Consider the following 19,877-nt stretch of genomic DNA (forward strand, 5'->3'; position numbering starts at 1 on the left):
ACAGCTAATTTGAACTGAGAGGGGCACTCTGGTCAATGCTGGTAACCCTGCTTTCACAAGGAGTAAGGGAAGACAAAGGAAGAGTGTTCTTCCTTCGACTTTCTGCAGTGTGGATAGCGCCAAAAGCCAAGTTAAGCTACTTCAGCTTCAACTATGCAATTAATGTAGCTGAAGTTGCATATCTTAATTCGACTTTGTCCTGTAGTGCAGACATATTCTCAGTGAGCTATTGGTCAAGCCCATAATTCCTGATGCCAAGAATATTACTTGCAAGTAGTGTCAGGTAATAAGACACTAGTAAAAGTCTTACATGACTTCTGGTCATGAAGACTCTGTTCCAAAGACTTCTTTAGAGATCATAAGTCCTGATCAAATACGTTAAGTATGAAGCTGACTTTTTCAGAAAACAGTCGTTCTTTAGAGGGACTAAAGTAGTACGTCCGTGTATTGGTAGATATAAGCATCCTCTAGATACCAAGGTGTCTCTGAGGGACCTTTGTATTGTTTACTGAACAGAGATGGAGGATTGGAAATAACAGATGAGCAACATGATGGTAAATGAGTCAAAAATATGAAATCCAGAAGAAAGACCAGACTGAATCCTGCCATGTTTCATGGTTTGGAGATTAGGAAGAATTTTTCTCAGATAGTTCTATAAATGTCTGTGGGTTATGCTTATTTAAACCACTGGAGGATCTGGTCCTGGACTTCTTTGGAGATCATAAAGTGAAGGGTATCTTAAAGAAGTCATGTAAGACTTTTACTAGTGTCTTAATACCTGATACTAGTTGAAAGTAAGTAAACAGAGTAAACAAAAACAACCAGTTCATTTTCAGCCCACCGACACAAACAAGAGCAACAGTTTGGTCATGGATAAGTCCAGTTAGAAAATGACATTTTGCATTCCATAGGGAATTCTGACATGTCAAAATTTGTTTTTATACTAACTGGAACAAAGTCAAAATATTGACATTTACCATAGAATAGAAATGTCAAGTTTTTTATAACACTGTGGCCCTACCAACATCCCTATGTAAGAGGGCAAGGGAATCACTGGTATCTGGTGGGGAGTTTCAGCGGGTCTGACCAGTTCAATGTGCACCAATTCTAGTATAAAATTGTATTTGGCATACCTTAAATGATCTGTCACTGGAAAACTGATCACTACTATTTCTGTTTTGCATATATTCAGTAAATGCTGAGGGACCTCACAAATGTGGAGAAAACATGGAACTAAACCATGGTTACCAGACAATCCTGGGAAGGGGGAAACAGGCTTTCCCGAGATAAGGATTAGCTGATGCCTCTAGCCAGGTGTCAGAGTCAATTCACAATCATATGTCAAGAAGCCATTCATTTGCATCACAGAGGGCAGAAACAAATAATTTTGCATTTAACATATCCCTTTAGGGGAAGGAACCAATATGGAACTTCCTTCACTAGCAGAATTCATGTCTCCTTTACAGCTTGAATGAACTTCAGAAGAATCCATTTCAATGATTCACTGCCCAAGAAAGCTCGTGGAACCATCTACGTGTTCTGTTAGTCTATAAAGTGCTGCCAGACCATTTGCTTTCTGGCCTTTAAAAGAGAAGGTCAAAGAACCCTAGGATATATTTCACCTAGGAAGACAGTGGGAATCAGCCCCCGTTCTTTTGTGTCAGATCCTAACAGAAACAACAACCCTTGCAGGCCAAAGAGCAATTCGTGAGAGACACTATCTTAAGCAAGTACCTTGCTAGATTAAGTTTTAGATGTAGATTTTTTACTTTCATTTGCTTATAAACATCTCGGCCACGTCTAGACTGGCATGATTTTCCGGAAATGCTTTTAACGGAAAAGTTTTCCGTTAAAAGCATTTTCGGAAAAGAGCGTCCATGCCAATCTAGGCGCACTTTTCCGCAAAAAAGCCCCGATCGCCATTTTCGCGATCGGGGCTTTTTTGCGGAAAACAAATCTGAGCTGTCTACACTGGCCCTTTAGCACAAAAGGACTTTTGCCCGAACGGGAGCAGCATAGTATTTCCGCAAAAATACTGACAATCTTACATGAGATCGTCAGTGCTTTTGCAGAAATTCAAGCGGTCTACTTTTTCCGGAAAAACGGTTGATTTTCCGGAAAAACTGGCCAGTCTAGACACAGCCCTCTACTTTACCTCTTTTCCTTGGCATTGCTTAACCTATATCCTGTTGTTAAACTTGTTTTTATTTGAATAAAAAAAAACCTTGTGCTGTATTTGAACTGAATTATCAGCTTCAGTCAATGTGACAAACTGCTAGTTGTAGTCCCTTTGAAAGGGGTAACAAGCCTTATTATTCCTCTGAATGGCCCAGGGAAGAATTGGCTATTCAAAGCATTTGGTTCTGAGTAAAAAATCAGGAGTGGGAATGTGTTGGAGTCATCTGGCTAGTAGTAACCAAAGCTGGTGGATATGAGAGGGTGGCGGAGGTGTAAGAAGCAGGCTGGTGGAGTGAGTTATTGAACTATAGCTATTTAACATAGCCATGAAGTTTATACTGTCTGGCACATGTAAAAATGATCTGCAAACTCAACAACTACCGAAACCAGACTTGAAGGGATTCTCAATAGGATGACTAAGCTCCTTATGACAAAGATAAGAAAAGTGCTTTTATTAGTGTGAATATCTACAAGTTCTTTAGAAAATGGGAGCTAGGCAAAAAATAAAATAACTTATTTCAGTGGAAAGAAACATGGATTTAATTATTTGTATTTACATTCTATCATGTCATTACTTTTATTATGGTAGCATCTGAAAGGTCTGTCTGGGATCAGTGCCCTATTGCTGTAAATGCTGTACAGACATATGAAACCATAGTTCCTAGAGGCTTGATCTGTGCAGAAAGGTCGGATTGAGAAGAAGATAACAGAAATATCTCCACTGAACATGCATGGTTGTTCAGTGACTTAATGGGGAGACAAAGGGCCTGATCCTCATTTAGACAAAGTCTTCCTTTCACTGCTCTGCAAGTTTAGAAGTTATGTATGGAGTTGTAAGTTAGACATCGCTTCTTTTCTACCAGGCATGATTCTTAGCTCCTACAGCTGTTTCTACCACTCTTGTTTCACTTGAGTTACACCAATATAAACTAGGACTAAGAGGAGAAGGAAACTCCCTTGGACTTCAGATGTCAGCATGTGTAAGTGTAATGGTCTGCATAACAGGCCTTGCATCATCTCTGAATTTGCCTGGTTTTTGTGAGCATTGTCACCAACCTATGTAGTGTTTAATCTTCTGGAGATTTTCATAGAGCTGAGACAAACAGTGCTCATTTCAGTACTAAAACAGTTTTAAAGAAACAACTTGTATAGGTATTCCAAATTAATCAAATTACATATAAGTGCCCTGTTCACCTAGCTGGGACACTAACAGTCCCTTTTGGGAATTGGACAGGGATTCATTCTAAGCCCACACGCCAAAAGGGAAAAACAAACAATTTGAAACAAACTTTAAAAATAGATTGCAAGTAGAAGCCAGACAGGTTTAAACAATAGCTAGCAAGGTAGACATTCCCCTATTGTGCTGTGACATCTCTACATCAAAACATGAGGGAACTGTAAAAGAATAGAACACAGCCTTTCAGGTTCATTGACATTCCCAGGGGGACTGCAGCTCTGACAGGCAGGTGGGAATGAAGGGCTTATAGGATGTGGTGAGCCAGAGAGAAGCTGCAGTTACACTGTAGCTAAAACCCAGGTTCAACTGAATATTTTTACTGGTCCATTCTCATGGCCCAGATTCTCACCCAGTTTAAGGTACCCATGAGTTCAGCATTCATTTCTAATTCTGAGAAATTACAGTAAATGCTGCTTTTGTTAACTTTATGCTGAAATGGGTTTGTCAAAGCACTTTAAGGGTGCGTCTAAACTGCAGGGCTTACCTCGAAATAAGCTACGCCAATTGAGCTACATCAATTGCGTAGCTTATTTTGAAATAGGGAGCATCTACAAAGCACTTATTTCAAAACAGAGCACTCTTCCTTCAATTTCCCTTATTCCTCATACAATGAGGGTCACAGGAGTCAGAGTAAAAAGTCCTCCAGCTTGACAGTATTTTGACACTATTTCAAAATAACTGTCTGCTGTGTAGACGTGAACTACATTTTTCAGAATAGCGCTAGTTATTTCAAAATAGTGTTGCAGTGTAGACGTAGCCTAAGTGCCTATAAATATAGCCACCCAAGACTTGCTCCCATCTGTTCTTTTCATCTTGTCACAAGCAAGATTAATTTTTCAGGGCAGGAACTGTGCTTCTGATCTAGACTGGCTGCATCCTCCCCCTGCACTGATCCCAGGCTGTTATAACCTGACACAAAGTAAAGTTTGGATTCCCACATGCATCCAAACCCACTGGTCTGGGCAGTGTCCTCATATTTCTCCTAGCACTGGCTTCTTAAGCATACTCCCAGGGTATTGACTCCTTGGGACAACGGAGACCCTCCACAATCCAGATGACCTAGGCCCCAAGGCTAGAAGAGAACCCTCAAGTTTTCCCAGTAGTTTAAACATACTGATCCTATAGTTTCCCCGCCTGAGCACCTCAGTGTGTAGCTCTGCTGTTCAGAGACATGACTGTTAAAGTAAGGAGAACATGGGTTTTGCAAAGGAACTTCTTAGACACACTTTACTCAGCAGTGGAGATTTACAGATTATGGGGCGGGGGAGAGGGAATAACCCAATTGAAAACAATTACTTTCCTCTAAATGCTTAGCTTTCCTTGGAGGTTGGGTCTGCATCCTTCCATGGAACCAGGTCCCTCCAGCTTTCCACACCTCTTGCTCAGCCATATGATGATGTAACCCACTTCTGCTAGAGACCACCTGACCCTGTAAATCCAGGGTTTGACACCTTTTCTTGCTGCTGCTTCCCTCCTTCCTGCCACTGGAGTGGGTGGCAGAGGAGGATTTATGCTCAGCCTGTCACCTCCATGGAATCCTCCAAGTCAGATTGTTCAATTGTTGTTGGTGGCCCTGTTTCTGAATCACAAACCCGGTCTGTCTTCTACCATAAAAATGGATGTTTAGTGCCACTCTGAATATTAGTCATAATTAAAAGTTCATCAAACTAAATGGAATTCATAAGTGTGCATGGCACAATGAGGCCCTGCTACTTTCATATAAATAATATCAACTTGCTAATGTTCTTGAAATAAACAAAGCTTTGGCCCCAAGGGAGGCAGCAGGAGGTAAATGTGACTGCTCAGAAGCACTCTTTGTTTTTCCTCCAGAGCTGTGCTGTGAAAGGGCCATTGGGCACCATTCCTAATGATGGAGTTTCTCTAAAAAAAGGTCTTTTACCCCTATGCCCCAGAAAAAGATGTCCACAAAAAAGTGTTCAATTCAAATGTTAGGGTTTTTTTTACAATTCTTAACATTTTTATGTATCTTTTTTTAATTGATATGCTATGTGCAACCCCTTTGTTGGCAAGAAAACACAGCTTTTAATAAATGAAAATGTTCAGTAATGATCCCCCATATCCTGATAAACAGGTTGATTAAAATCCTAATTAAAAGTATCAACAATAAAGTTGCACAAAGTGGGTTTATTTCAAACCCAGAGGAGGAAGAAACTTGTGCTGATATTTTTCATAGTCTCAATTTTTCAGCCAGCTCTCACCATGGACTAGACAGCAAACAGGGTGCAAGATACAACAACTTCTTACTTTGCTGTTAAGATATTGAAAACATGCTCTTTTGCTTCTATTAGGAGAGAGTCCATTAAATAAGGATGTATCTACACAGCACCCTAAACTCAAAATAAACTTTGCACTACGCAAATTGCGTATCTTATTTTGATTGTATTTTGAAATAGTTTATTTAGAAATTTGGTGCATCTACACAGTGCCAAATTTAAAAATAATGTGCTATTTTGAGACATCCCTTAATTCTCATGGAATGAGGATTAGAGGGGTGCCGGAATAGAGTGCATGTTATTTCGAAAAATATTTTGAAATAATGGGTGTGTTACAAAGATGGTATCCTGAAACATCTGGTATCCCAAAATAGCCCCTCTGCCTAGATGTACCCTAAGAAATGTAAAACTAAAATGGTAAAGAAGTCTGCCAGAAATTATTGAAAGCACATGGCTCTTGACAATGGAATTCATTCCACATGCAGATCCTTACATATTAAACCTCTGATGAATATTATCTTGCTGCAGGCACTGTTCAGTTGCCATTTTAAAAGAAGATATCAATGTGATAAAGCTACCTAGATGCAAGATTAACTTCTTCAGATCATTTGTAGGAAAGGCAATGGGGATTCTTTTGAAGTTAAGAAACTCATTTTATGAGCCAATCTGATTACTTTTAAGTAGCTTGATTACAACATCTGCATGTACAAAGCAGCCACTATGCAACTGCATGCAGTTTTTAAGAGAAGTTCTGTATAATATCTAGCTTTGAACAGGCCAGAGTTGCCAACCCTCCAGGATTGGCCTGTATCTCCAGGAATTACAGATTAATCTTCCTGAAAAAATGAGGAAGAACGGCTCTTGCGCAAGAGGGAGGTTTGGGGAAAAAAAGGAGCCCTCTACATAGATCCATTTTGTGCAAAAACAGGCCCTAATTAATTATTCAAATGAAGTGTGGTGATATGATAATCTGCACTTCATGTACATAGGCTCTTGCGGCAAAAGCCACAGTGTAGACGTAGTCTAAGTGAAGGAGAGACGATTACAATAATTTGATTTCTGTGGGCTTCTCTCTCACTCATACAGACACATGCAAATCAATTGTTTCCTGCTATCTAGTACTGTTTAACGAGTGAAGCTAAGTATGTTATTTTTCATGGATTTTTATCTCTGGTAATTGCTGCCAGACAGATGCAATTTTGAGTCCTTTGTTTGCATGCTTCTCATGTCCTCAGTATTGAATCTTGACAAGATTGAAGCTAAAATGCTCGATCAGATATTTTTGCCAAATTGTAGTATCCTTGCACATCTATAGTTAAAATAGTAGGGCTGATACATCCATTCATTATACTGTTCCACTGAGTGAGTTGCTCTTACTTCCCCAGTGTCTAGGTATCTAGGTATGTTTAATACTTAAAAACTGGTAAGAACAAATCAACACCACATAGTGAAAAGTCAGCTCATTAACACCATCTTTCTGTAGCACAGATGGAAAGTATTGTCTTTCTTTAGTATATTAGGACCCTTTTCTAGTCTCACTTATACAGGGGAAACTCACTGACTGCGATGGAAGCAGAACCTGAACAAGGTATTATGGCCCAGTTTTTCCTTCAGCCCTGCGAAAGCTGTTCTTGTGGTATTCAGTGGTTGCCAAAGGCACGGGGGTAGATTTCCTTCACTAACTACAGCCAGTGAGCCAGAGCACTAAACCAGTAAAATTCAACAGGGCAATTCTACTGGTGAATGTTTCAGTGTTATGGGCCGTGAACTACCCCCACCTTTTAGAGGGCTGGGTAGTATAGAAAACACTAATGTTAATATACTAGCCATTTCATATATTCATGTGCAGTGCCCAACATTAAACAGTGAACACTGACCAAAAGGAAATCTCAGATTAGTAGCTGGAATACTGCAGTATTTATTATTATTTATATATATATGTATGTGTGTACTAACAGACTTTCCCAGTGTTGCCTGGGTCCAGGGAGCTGGTGGAGAGGGGGTGTGGGAGTCAGGGGGCAGGGCCTTGGAAATGTTGGGGGACAGAGCAGGAGGATGGGGGTGCAAGAGTAAGGGTTGTGGAGTGAGGACGGGCTCAGGGGAAGGGGTCCCATCTGACATGGGCCTTTTCTCTCCTCCCAGCCCTCCACTCTCAGCCCTCCCAGGGGCATTTTCTGTCCCCAAATCCTGCACCCCTGGCTGCTAGGAGTGTTTTCTCTCCACTCAGCCTTCTGCTTTTTGGTGGCCAGGGGCATTTTCTCTCCCCTTAGGCCCCCAGCCCTGGTTACCAGGGGCATTTTCTCCTCTGCTCACCCAATGCTGAAGCCAAGGGCCAGAGAAGGTGGAGGGTTTAGGTCAGGTGGGCTACCTACCCGGTGTGCTTGCAGACAAGATGGCAGAACCGCTGCCCTGTTGGCCTCTCCATTGGTGGTGCTACTGTTCCCAGCAGACACTCTTCAGGATATCTCTCATCTGCAGGGAGGAGTTTAAATGTATAGCTCGAGAATGCCAGGGGGTTATCAGGAAAGCGAAAGCGCAAATGGAATTGCGACTGGCTAAAGATGTAAAGGATAACAATAAAGGTTTCTATAGGCATGTTAATAAGAAGAAGGTGATCAGAGAGGGTGTGCAGCCCCTAATAGATGAAGGAGGTAACCTAGTGACAGATGATGTGGGGAAAGCTGAAGTACTCAATGCATTCTTTGCCTCTGTATTCACAGACAAGGTCGGCTCCTAGACTTCTGCGCTAAGTGATGCAAGATGGGATGAAGATGGACAGCCTGTAGTGGGTAAAGAACAGATTAGGAACTGCTTAGAAAAGCTAAACGTACACAAATCCATGGGTCCGGACTTAATGCATCCGAGGGTACCGAGGGAGTTGGCAACTGTCATTGAGGAGCCTTTGGCCATTATCTTTGAAAAGTCATGGAGATCAGGAGAAATCCCAGATGATTGGAAAAAGGCAAATGTAGTGCCCATCTTCAAAAAAGGGAAGAAGGATGATCCAGGGAACTATAGGCCGGTGAGTCTTACCTCGGTTCCTGGAAAAATCAGGTAAGGGATCCTTAAGGAATCCATTTTGAGACACTTGGATGAGAGGAAAGTGATTAGGAATAGTCAGCATGGATTCACAAAGGGCAAGTCATGCCTGACCAATCTGATTAGCTTCTATGATGAGGTAACTGGCTCTGTGGATATGGGAAAGTCAGTGGATGTGATATACCTTGACGTTAGCAAGGCTTTTGATACGGTCTCCCACAATATTCTTGCCAGCAAGTTAAGGGAATGTGGATTGGACAAATGGACAGTAAGATGGATAGAAAGATGGCTAGAAGGCCGGGCCCAGCGGGTAGTGATCAACGGCTCGATGTCAGGATGGCGGTCGGTTTTTAGCGGAGTGCCCCAAGGTTCAGTTCTAGGACCGGTTTTGTTCAATATCTTTATTAATGACCTGGATGAGGGGATGGATTGCACCCTCAGCAAGTTTGCAGATGACACTAAGCTAGGGGGAGAGGTAGATACGCTGGAGGGCAGAGATAGGGTCCAGCGTGACTTAGACAAATTGGAGGATTGGGCCACAAGAAATCTGATGAGGTTCAACAAGGACAAGTGTAGAGTTCTGCACTTGGGACGGAAGAATCCCAAGCATAGTTACAAGCTGGGGACCAACCAGCTAAGTAGTAGTTCTGCAGAAAAAGACCTGGGGGTTACAGTGGATGAGAAGCTGGATATGAGTCAACAATGTGCGCTTGTAGCCAAGAAGGCTAATGGCATATTAGGTTGCATTAAGAGGAGCATTGCCAGCAGATCCAGAGATGTCATTATTCCCCTTTATTCGGCATTGGTGAGGCCACATCTGGAGTATTGTGTCCAGTTCTGGGCCCCCCACTACAAAAAGGATGTGGATGCATTGGAGAGGGTCCAGCGGAGGGCAACCAAAATGATTAGGGGGATGGAGCATATGACCTATGAGGAGAGGCTGAGGGACTTGGGTCTGTTTAGTCTGGAGAAGCGAAGAGTGAGGGGGGATATGATAGCAGCCTTCAACTTCCTGAATGGAGGTTCCAAAGAGGATGGAGAGAGGCTGTTCTCAGTAGTGACAGATGGCAGAACAAGGAGCAAAGGTCTCAAGTTGTGGTGGGAGAGGTCCAGGTTGGATATTAGGAAAAACTATTTCACTAGGAGGGTGGTGAAGCACTGGAATGGGTTACCTAGGGAAGTAGTGGAGTCTCCATCCCTAGAGGTGTTTAAGTTCCGGCTTGATAAAGCCCTGGCCGGGTTGATTTAGATGGGATTGGTCCTGCCTAGAGCAGGGGGCTGGACTTGATGACCTTCTGATGTCTCTTCCAGTTCTATGATTCTATGATAAGGGGATGGTTTGATGAGATAACATGATCTTGGTAACTAATTGACCATTCATTATCAGTGGGAAATAGGTCAATGGAGGGTGATAGGAGTTACTATAGAGAACTTTCTGGGTGTCTGGCTGGTGAGTCTTGCCCACATGCTCAGGGTTTAGCTGATCGCCATATTTGGGGTCGGGAAGGAATTTTCCTCCAGGGTAGATTGGCAGAGACCCTGGAGGTTTTTCGCCTTCCTCTGTAGCATGGGGCACAGATCACAGCTGGAGGATTCTCTGCATCTTGGAGCCTTCAAAGTATTTGAAGGCTTCAATATCTGAGACATAGATGAGAGGATTATTCTAAGAGGGGTGGGTGAGATTCTGTGGCCTGCACTGTGCAGGGGGTCAGACTAGATGATCATAATGGTCCCTTCTGACCTTAAAGTCTATGAGTCTATGAGTCTATGCCTGCAGATGCCTCTCTCAGCATCATGTTCCTCTGAACAGTAGCCCCTCCCTTTTCATGTTGTGGAAAACAGTACTTTTCCAAGGGCTTCCAGTTGTCCTGGCATAACAAAACCCTGACCTTGCTTTAAGTTAGCAGAAGAGGAAGCTGCATACCAAATTTAGTTTGGAAAAAAGAAGATTAAGGGGGGACATGATAGCGGTTTTCAAATATCTAAAAGGGTGTCACAAGGAGGAAGGCGAAAATTTGTTCCTCTTGGTTTCTGAGGACAGGACAAGGAGTAATGGGCTTAAAGTGCAGCAGGGGAGGTTTAGATTGGACATTAGGAAAAAATTCCTAACTGTCAGGGTGGTCAAATATTGGAATAAATTGCCAAGGGAGGTGGTGGAATCTCCCTCTCTGGAGATATTTAAGAACAGGTTAGATAGACATCTGTCAGGGATGGTGTAGGTGGAGCTTGGTCCTGCCTTGAGGGCGGGGGGCTGGACTCGATGACCTCTCGAGGTCCCTTCCAGTCCTATTATTCTATGATTCTATGATTCTATGATTCTATAAATTTGGTAGCCCTAGCTCTTACCATTTTGAACAAATGGACTTGCAGACAGACACACGTTGACAGATGCACACTAAAGTATATATAGATAGCTGTATGATATATGTGTAGCTCTAAGATTTCCAGCAAATGCGGTGCCAATTAGAGTTGCTAATTGTTCATATAGTGTACGCCTTCATTGTTGAGAGTGATGCATTTGGCTGCAGTAAAGTGAAAGCTATATTACAAATCCAGGAGCAAAAAAGGCCCGATTAGTTTATATTTATCAAAGTACATCAGTTGACAGATTACAAGGTAAAGGGATGTTCCACAGCGCTGTCAAAGCGTATGTAAATACAGAGAAACAAAGCAATATAAATCTCACTTGAAGTTTTCTACAATAGTCAAGCTTTAGAATATAAAGATATTAGTAGAAACTGTCTTGAATTATCATGTCCATGCAATTTCAATCAATAGCTCCATTTCAAAAAAGGTTTAGTCGAGTAACTGAATGACTCTGATGAAGCTGAGGTATTAATAGACTACTAACCTGAAGGCAAAACCTGTCTCCTAATAGTGATAAGTGTACTACCGAAGGTTTAGGATCTGCTTTAATTTAACACTAAGGTCTCTCTACACTATTCTGGCAATAGTAAGTGAGTGTAAATTACATTTATGTCCACTTTAAAGCCCCTTTAGCCTTTCGGAGTGATATAAAGGGATCCAAGTATAAATAAGACACAGGCCTTTGAAAGTCTGAGCTGTTTCTTCAAACTCCATCTCCCATTCCAGATCTTTCAAGTAGCCTCAGCCACCAAACCTGCAATGATAGTCTAGTAAGGACTAACTCCTAGAACTTAGCACCTAGTTTGAGTAGCAGTCTGTGTGCTGTCTAATTTCTGGCAGCGGAGGAAATAATTTTCTGCCAAAGCTACTGAACCAGGACCAAACCAATAGTAATCACTCCCACTGGATAATTTAGTCCTTATTCAGAAAACACTTACTTAAATAAAGGGGAGCTTTGCCTGAGTAATGTCTGCATGATATAACCTATTATGTCCCTAAATCAGCACAGCTCATAAGCACGTGCTTAACTCTGAAAGTTCATGTTCTTAAATCTACTGGTGTTAGCAAAGCACATAAATTATGCTGATCTTAAAGCATATGATGAAATGCTTTGCTGGATTAAGGCCAGTATTACTAAAATGTTAATATAATCTCATCTTTTCACCTGAATGCACTACTGGATTCCAAAAAACCACAGCAGCCCCAGAATGTATACTAGACCCAGAAGGTCAATACTAAACACAGAAGGTCATCTTAAGTATGCAATTCCAACTATGTAAATAACATAGCTGGAGTCGACATGCTTGGCGCCGTCTTCACACTGGGATGCTGATGGGAGCAAACACTCCCAGTGGGTTCCCTTACTCCCTGTGACTGAGAGGACTCCTATCACCAACCAGGGATGCCATCAGCATTTGATTTAGTGGGTCTTTCCTAGACTCGCTAAATTTAATACCAGAAGATCGATCTCCAGCATGGTAAGTTTAGATGTGGCCTGTATGCAGACACTTTTTAGTGGCACTTTAGGTTTCAAATTGCTTTCTTACAGTATGTACCAAATCAGAAAGATCTGTACTTCATTCAGATTGAAAGAGTTAATTTAAATTTTGGCTTAATGGACTTGTGGGATATAAAGTTTATTCCTACAAATAAAGGGAAGCCTATGGAACTCAAGAATGGCAGAGCATCAAGTGGGTTATCTAAATCTTCCCTTTCCATAGAGTATTGAATTAAATGCTCTGCTTGTTTATAGAAAAAGACAGTATCATGTTCTCATTTTTGCTTTCTTTTGCACATCTAAGGTTAATGTATGATTAAAGAAGTTGGGTTTCTGAAGATTACATTGAATAAATGGATCAGAATTCATGCTTCTGTCCAATCTCATTTTAGGTCAGTGCACAAAGTGTTTTTTTTGTCAGGTTAGCAGAATAAAAGGAATAGTTCTCTGCTTGCTAAAATTCTGCCAAGTCTTTTGAGAACTGCTCATTTTACTACAGAGGGCAATATGAAAAGCAGATGCCACCTTATGAAATCATGTGTAGGCCCTTGGCAACATAAGTATGGTGGAGTTCAGTTTCTTACCAGATTCTGACTCAACATATAATTAATTACCTCTCATATTGCCATATATTGCATATAATATCAAAGCAAAAATATTGTGGTGAGATTTACTTCCTCCAGCAACAGATTCTATCCTTCCCTCATTCAAAAGAACAAGCCACCACCAATGGCCCAATCGTGTGTTTTCTTTGGACTATTAAAAAAATAATAGCTTAGCTCAAAACTAGAAGTTCCTGCCCTCTTTGCTCGGTTTCACAGTCCCCCAGTCCTCTGAAGGATTTTATTCCTGCTACTCAGTGCCAGTGTTCCAGTCAGGCCTTTTCCCCCAGCTTTTAGGGAGACCTTCCCCAGCCCTCTCTGACTCAATGTTTCCTACACAGGAATTTCTTCTCTTTACCTTTATCTCAGGGCAAGAAGTCCAGAGCGCTTACACTCTCTCAGCAGGTTTACACTACAATAGGACGCCACCCAAAGCCCTTCCTAATTTCCTTCCTGTCTGAGGGCATGTCTACACAAGGAAATTATTTCAAAATAACTAAATTCAAATTAATAACTCCCTAAATAACAAAATCAAAATAGTGTGTCTCCACTATGGGGAATCCTCAAAATTAGTCCAAGGCAGGCTCCATTAATGTGGATGCACTACTTTGACTTCCAGGAAGCACTGGGAAGTAATTACTTCAAATTACTCTGGGGACTAGTTATTTTGAAATAGCAGCAAGAGGGCATCCACACTAAGGCTATGTCTAGACTGCAGGCTTCTTTCAAAAGATGCTCTTTCGAAAGCATCTTTCGAAAGAGCATCTTTCGAAAGATCGCGTCTAGACTGCACGCGGATCTTTCGAAAGAAAAATCCGCTTTTTCGAAAGAGAGCACCCAGCGAGTCTGGATGCTCTCTTTCGAAGACGGCCTCTTTACATTGAAGAATGCCTTCCTTCGAAAGAGGAACTTTCGAAGGAAGGCGTTCTTCCTCGTGAAACGAGGTTTACCGCCACCGAAAGAAAAGCCGCGTTCTTTCGAAATAATTTCGAAAGAACGCGGCTTGAGTCTGGACGCAGGGGAAGTTTTTTCGGGAAAAGGCTACTTTTCCTGAAAAAACCCCTGAGTCTGGACACGGCCTAACAGTATTTCAGAATAACAATTTCAAAGTAAGCTTTATTCTCCCAGGAAAGCAGAAGTACAAATTTCAAAATAAGCAGCCCCTTATTTTGAAATAACAGGTTTGGTAGTGTGAACATGCCACTTATTATTTCAAAATAAGGAGGGTTATTTCAAAGTAACTCCCTAGTGTAGATCAGGGCTGAAAGAGCAGTCTCCCTGTAACAAGAAGCCATACCTCAATGCTACCTTCATATAATGCCTGGTAAACTGCTCAGGCCCTGGGCTTGGCCCAAGCCCCACACTCCAAAGCCCATCTTCTTGTTAATTAGGCAAGGTGAGGCTGAGCCTAACTTCCCCTTAAGGGCCAGCCCACCTCGTAACCGAGGATGAATATGTATTAGGCTAAACTGACAGAGAGATAGATAGATTACATAGAGTCTGAGTATTTAGGTGCATAATTAAGAACAGTGGTCCCCAATGGGGTGCCTGCGGGCACCTTGGCACCCGCTGGGGAATTTATGTGCACTCGCCTAGTAATCAGGGCCAGCCCAAGACATCCTTGCTCCCCAGGCCCCGGGTGCCTGGCGCATATGCGGCCCCGCCCCTGGGTCGCCCGGCAGCCCCAAAAGGTTGGGGACCACTGATTTAGAAGATAACCTTATAACCAGTAAGTGGTAAAGCAATCAGAACCACATCTTGGACTGCAAGAGCCAGAGTTTTGCTCAGCACAACTGAGGATGGGGCAGTAAATGTTTTACCCTTGGGGCTGCCAGATGCTAGTTATTTAATGTTTGCTTCTGGGCTGCTCTAATTTACACCAACTGGAACAGACCCCAAGGAGATGTTAGTCGGCACCAATATCTGGAGTACACTGCACTCCAGACTCTCCCTCCTCCAGACATGCTCTCTACAATGGAGAGGCAAAGAAGGCTTAAATCTGGTCATACCATCAGGGATTCCCTCTGCACTAAGAGAATCCATGGTTACTTGATTAGCACAGCACTAACTAGGATGTAAGAGAAGATGTGGCTCATGGATTGTGGTGCTATTTTAATGAAATGACAGAAAATAACACTTGGCTAGATTTTTTTAGCACTGTGTTATTGTATTGATACAACATAGCTTACAGTCAGAACATACCTCATCTCTGATCCCGAGATGCACCAAGAGGTCCACTGTGCACACAAGCTTAACCCATCTTCCCAGAGGAGAGTAGCATAGTAGTGCCTGCAGACGTCCAGGGATCTGAGCATGGTGTTGTTGGCAGAGTGGGATGATGGGAGGAAGAATAAAGAGAACACTACAAACCCCTATCTTCTTCCATCATTGCTAAGGGTAAGAAGGACTGATTGTAATACAATCCATAAAAGTATTTCATTGTTATGCCTTTTTTCCCATATAGTAGCATCCTTTAGAAAGGCTCCTCTAGGGTAGCTGCTGTCTGCAGAAACTGGATAGCCAGGGAGTAATCCAGTGAAGAGCTAGGAACCATGAGCTAGTGTGGAGGCAAAAGGCCTCTGTGGGGAATCACACTCTGCAGCTAACCCCATAGGAACAAAGCTGCTAGAAAAGACTATCTAATTGACAGGACACTGGAGTAAGACCTGAGAATCCAGAGTTTGATTCTTGGCAAATTTAGTCTTCCTATATGACACTGGGAAGGCAGATAAATTACACTGTGCCTCATTTCCCCATTGTTACATGCAGGTAATATCAGGGGTGGTGTTGTAAGGATAAAAGCTGTTAATGAATGTGCATTACTCAAGTATTGCAGCAGTGAAGGCTAAATGAGTGCCAGGGATATAGAAGACAGATGGGATTAGTGTAATCTCCCCCTTTGGAGGCACCCCTACCTCAGTCAAGCACCTAGCAAAACTTTCCATGGAAGGGACAGTTTTTTCCATGAATGGGACATCAGCTTTTTAAGCATGATTCAAATAGAAACAAATACAGTCCCAATCCCTCTGGCTTCTATTAGAATAAAATGCATGCCAAGTAATTTCATATTATGGTATCAACATAATTCATTCCTATAAATCATTACTTTAAAGGCTTGATTTTACCAATATAGTTGAGACCTACCGGGCTTTGCAGGTCATAAAAATGTCACAGATTCTGGCTTTGCTAGAAGCTGAACTCACTACTCAGCAGAAAGCCTGACTAACTGGAATTTTTAAAAAATCAATTGCAAAAATTGCTTTGCTACGTGCTTTCTGATTGGTTTTGTTCCCCACATTAGAAAGAAACACTAATACGAATCAAGACTATATTAAGGGCTACATTATGCCAGGCCCTGCATAGGTGTGAAATAGAGGGAAGGATATCTTCCCTTCCCACCATTAACCTAAATAAACAAGCCAAGCCCAAATGTGGCTCTTTTGAAGATGAAATCAGTGATCACCTCAGGAACTGAGAGGCTGAAAGTAGAGTGTTTCTTTGGGCTGTTTTGGCCTGGGCAGAACTTGGTTAAAATGTTCCAGTGGCAAACTAATGAAATGCGGAGAAATCAAAACCAGTTTAGTGCTCATGAAAGGTGCCAGGTTCACTGACAGCCCTTGGGGCTCAATTTTTTCATTTAGCAATACAGTAAGTTCCGCTCAGGCTGCAACAGTGTCAGCTGCCCCATGCTAGCCCAACCTATGTGCCCTAAGCCTGATGAGGCAACTCCTCTAAAAGTGAGAGTCGTTCAGTTTCCAGAAACACTTGTTTTTCCATCTCTTCTCTTTAGACAACCACTTAACACCCAACCCATGTGTGACAGAGATGTTTGCAATGTGAATATCTGTCCATTAGGAACTGAGATGACTTGTTTCTCATTTGTCACTAAGCATCCGTGAGATCACTTTGTATTTTCATTTTTTATTCACTACTCACCTGGACTAGACTAGAATCAGCAGCCTAAATATTACAGACCTGATTATCATTTACAGGGCGGGTTCTTTAGAGTACTCTATCAGTGCAAAGTGAAATCAGAGTGGGACTAAATTATACTTCATACACCCTGATAATTCTTTATATTGCAAGAGTGGTGTAAAGAATCCTGAATGAATATATGGCCTACAAACTGCTTTTTATCAATATATATATATATATATATATATATATATGTCATTATTATTTATTAGAGAATCTCAAGGACTTTAAGGCCAGAAGGGCCCATCATGATCATCTAATCTGACCTCCTGAACTTTGCAGACCACAAAACCTCAACCACCTACTCCAATGGCAGCTCTATAACTTCAGTATGAGTTATTAAAGTCATAACTATTTGAGGACTGCAAATTACAATCTACATTTACTTTAGCTCAAATCAACAAGTATCCCATGTTCCACACTATATAAGAAGGCAAAAACCTGCAGGATCTTTGCCAATCTCACCTGAGTGAAAATTCTTACCCTAAACATGGTGACCAATTAAACCCTCAGCTTGTAGACAGGGCACACTTCTCTGGGGGAAAACATCTGGGAAAGAAATCTCTGTAAGAACATAGATCCTTCCCCTGTTCTGTCCCATCTTCAGCCATTGGAGATATTTGCTAATAGCAGTCATGGATGGACCATATGTCATTCCAGACAACCTCATCATATCACCCCCTCCATAAAATTATCAAGCTTGGCCTTACAAGGAGTTAGATAGTTTCCCCCACTACTTTCCTTGAAAAACTGTTCCAGACCTTCACTCCTATGATGTTTATAAACTTTAACTAATTTCAGGCCTATTTTTGTTGATGGTCAATTTCTATCAATTTGTTCTTGCACCATCGTAGGTCCTTTGCTTAAATAACTCCTCTCTGTCCCTGGTGTTTTTATAGAGAGCAATCATATCTCTCCTAGTCTCCATTTTCTTGGATTAAAAATATCCAAACTCCTTATGCCTTCTTATGCAAGGTAGGTTCTTCATTCCTTTGATCATCCTAGTAGCCTTTTTCTGCATGAGCTCCAATTTGAATCATCTGTCTTAAACATGGGAGACCAAAATTGTACACAGTATTCTTGTTGAAGTTGTAACACTTCCTGGTATAGGTATGTTGAAGTTGTAACACTTCCATGCATCTGACGAAGTGGGTCTTTGCCCACGAAAGCTTATGCTCCTACACTTCAGTTAGTCTATAAGGTGCCACAGGACTCCTCGTCGCTTTTGAAGATTCAGACTAACACGGCTACCCCTCTGATACTTCCTGGTATAATGGTCAAATTACTTTTAAAAATAAGCTTTGAGTTATTCCAAGAAAAATGATTATATGCTTGATGGTTTTAGTATAGAAAGCATCACCCCTTGATTATTTGTATTGGTAAATAAAAATTAGTTACAATGGAAGACTATCACTTGATAGCTAAAAGCATTTGGGGGCTGTGCTTTGGGTCTTAGGAAAGCCATGTGTGCTAGTTTTTTAAATATAATTAAAAATTATACTGGCATATTATTAGTATTATTCAGCTATGGAAAATAAATATAGGAAAACAACAATAAAATATAGAAATAACCAAAGAGCAAACAGATACGTGAATGCCCCAATGCTGCAATATCCTATGCTTACATTCACAGGAGGGAATAATATTAATCCCAGAGATCAGGGCCTAAATGATAATGCAGTATTGTTGCACAAATAAACAAAAGCAATTACATAAGATAAGAATACCTTTATTTGAAAAAGATACTTATTGAAATATAATTCCTTCCTTTTTTCATTTCAAATGGTGAAAAACTCACTCAGCTCTAGCTGGGCAGTGTTATGAGCTCTGAGGTCTTGCCCCATTCTTTACTTCTCTGCATACAGGAGAACATGCATCCTAGGACACCTCCTGTTATGCCACTCTAATGTATATCCCTATCCCTAACAGCAGTCACACCAAGCAATCTCCAGCTAGAAATCACCTCTTACAAGGCCTTGTTCTCCCTCTCTTTCTGACAGCTTATTACAACTGATGTGGAAATGTTATATAAAGCTAGCAGTTCACCAGAAACATTATTTATGTCACACAAACACTGTCCTGACATGACATGCACTGTATCAGGCTGCATGCATTAAACATATTAATGAGATACCTCATTAGCCAGTTCTCATCTTATCACCACCAGATTATTATAGTTCTGAAAAAAATTCTAATGCGAAAAGTCACTGCACCTTACCAACACTGTAAAATGTATAATAATTTGACATCAAAAGGGCACTAGAATAGCAGAAATATCCATATGGGTGCCTTAAAATCTGTGCTTGTACCATCCTCCCACATAAGTATAGTAGTTAGAAGATTTTATACTGTGTCTTGATTTTTATGATAACAGATGTCAGGTTCTATTTAAGACAGAAGATATGAGAAGCTGTGAGGGGACAATTTTGCTTTTGCCTTCAATGTAGCTTTCCTTTAGGAAAGTGACACAAAATATTTGCTTGTCTGATATTGTGTATTGGGACAAGTGTGGAAAGATTAGCAGAAGGCGCTGTTCTAAATAATGAAGCGATAAGATCTTATCAATCCTATAGCTATATATCCCTTCTTCCTCTCTCCCTTCCCCCTCTTCCCTTCATATGTCATATTTAGATATAAAATCTGATTCTGATGTCCGTGTAAATCTGGAATAAATTTATCCATGTCAATATATATGTTAGATCTAGAATGTGCCCCATATAGCCATAGATGTTGGATCTGATCTCTCT

This window comes from Pelodiscus sinensis, chromosome 2, assembly GCF_049634645.1.
Source record: "Pelodiscus sinensis isolate JC-2024 chromosome 2, ASM4963464v1, whole genome shotgun sequence".
Taxonomy (NCBI): domain Eukaryota; kingdom Metazoa; phylum Chordata; order Testudines; family Trionychidae; genus Pelodiscus; species Pelodiscus sinensis.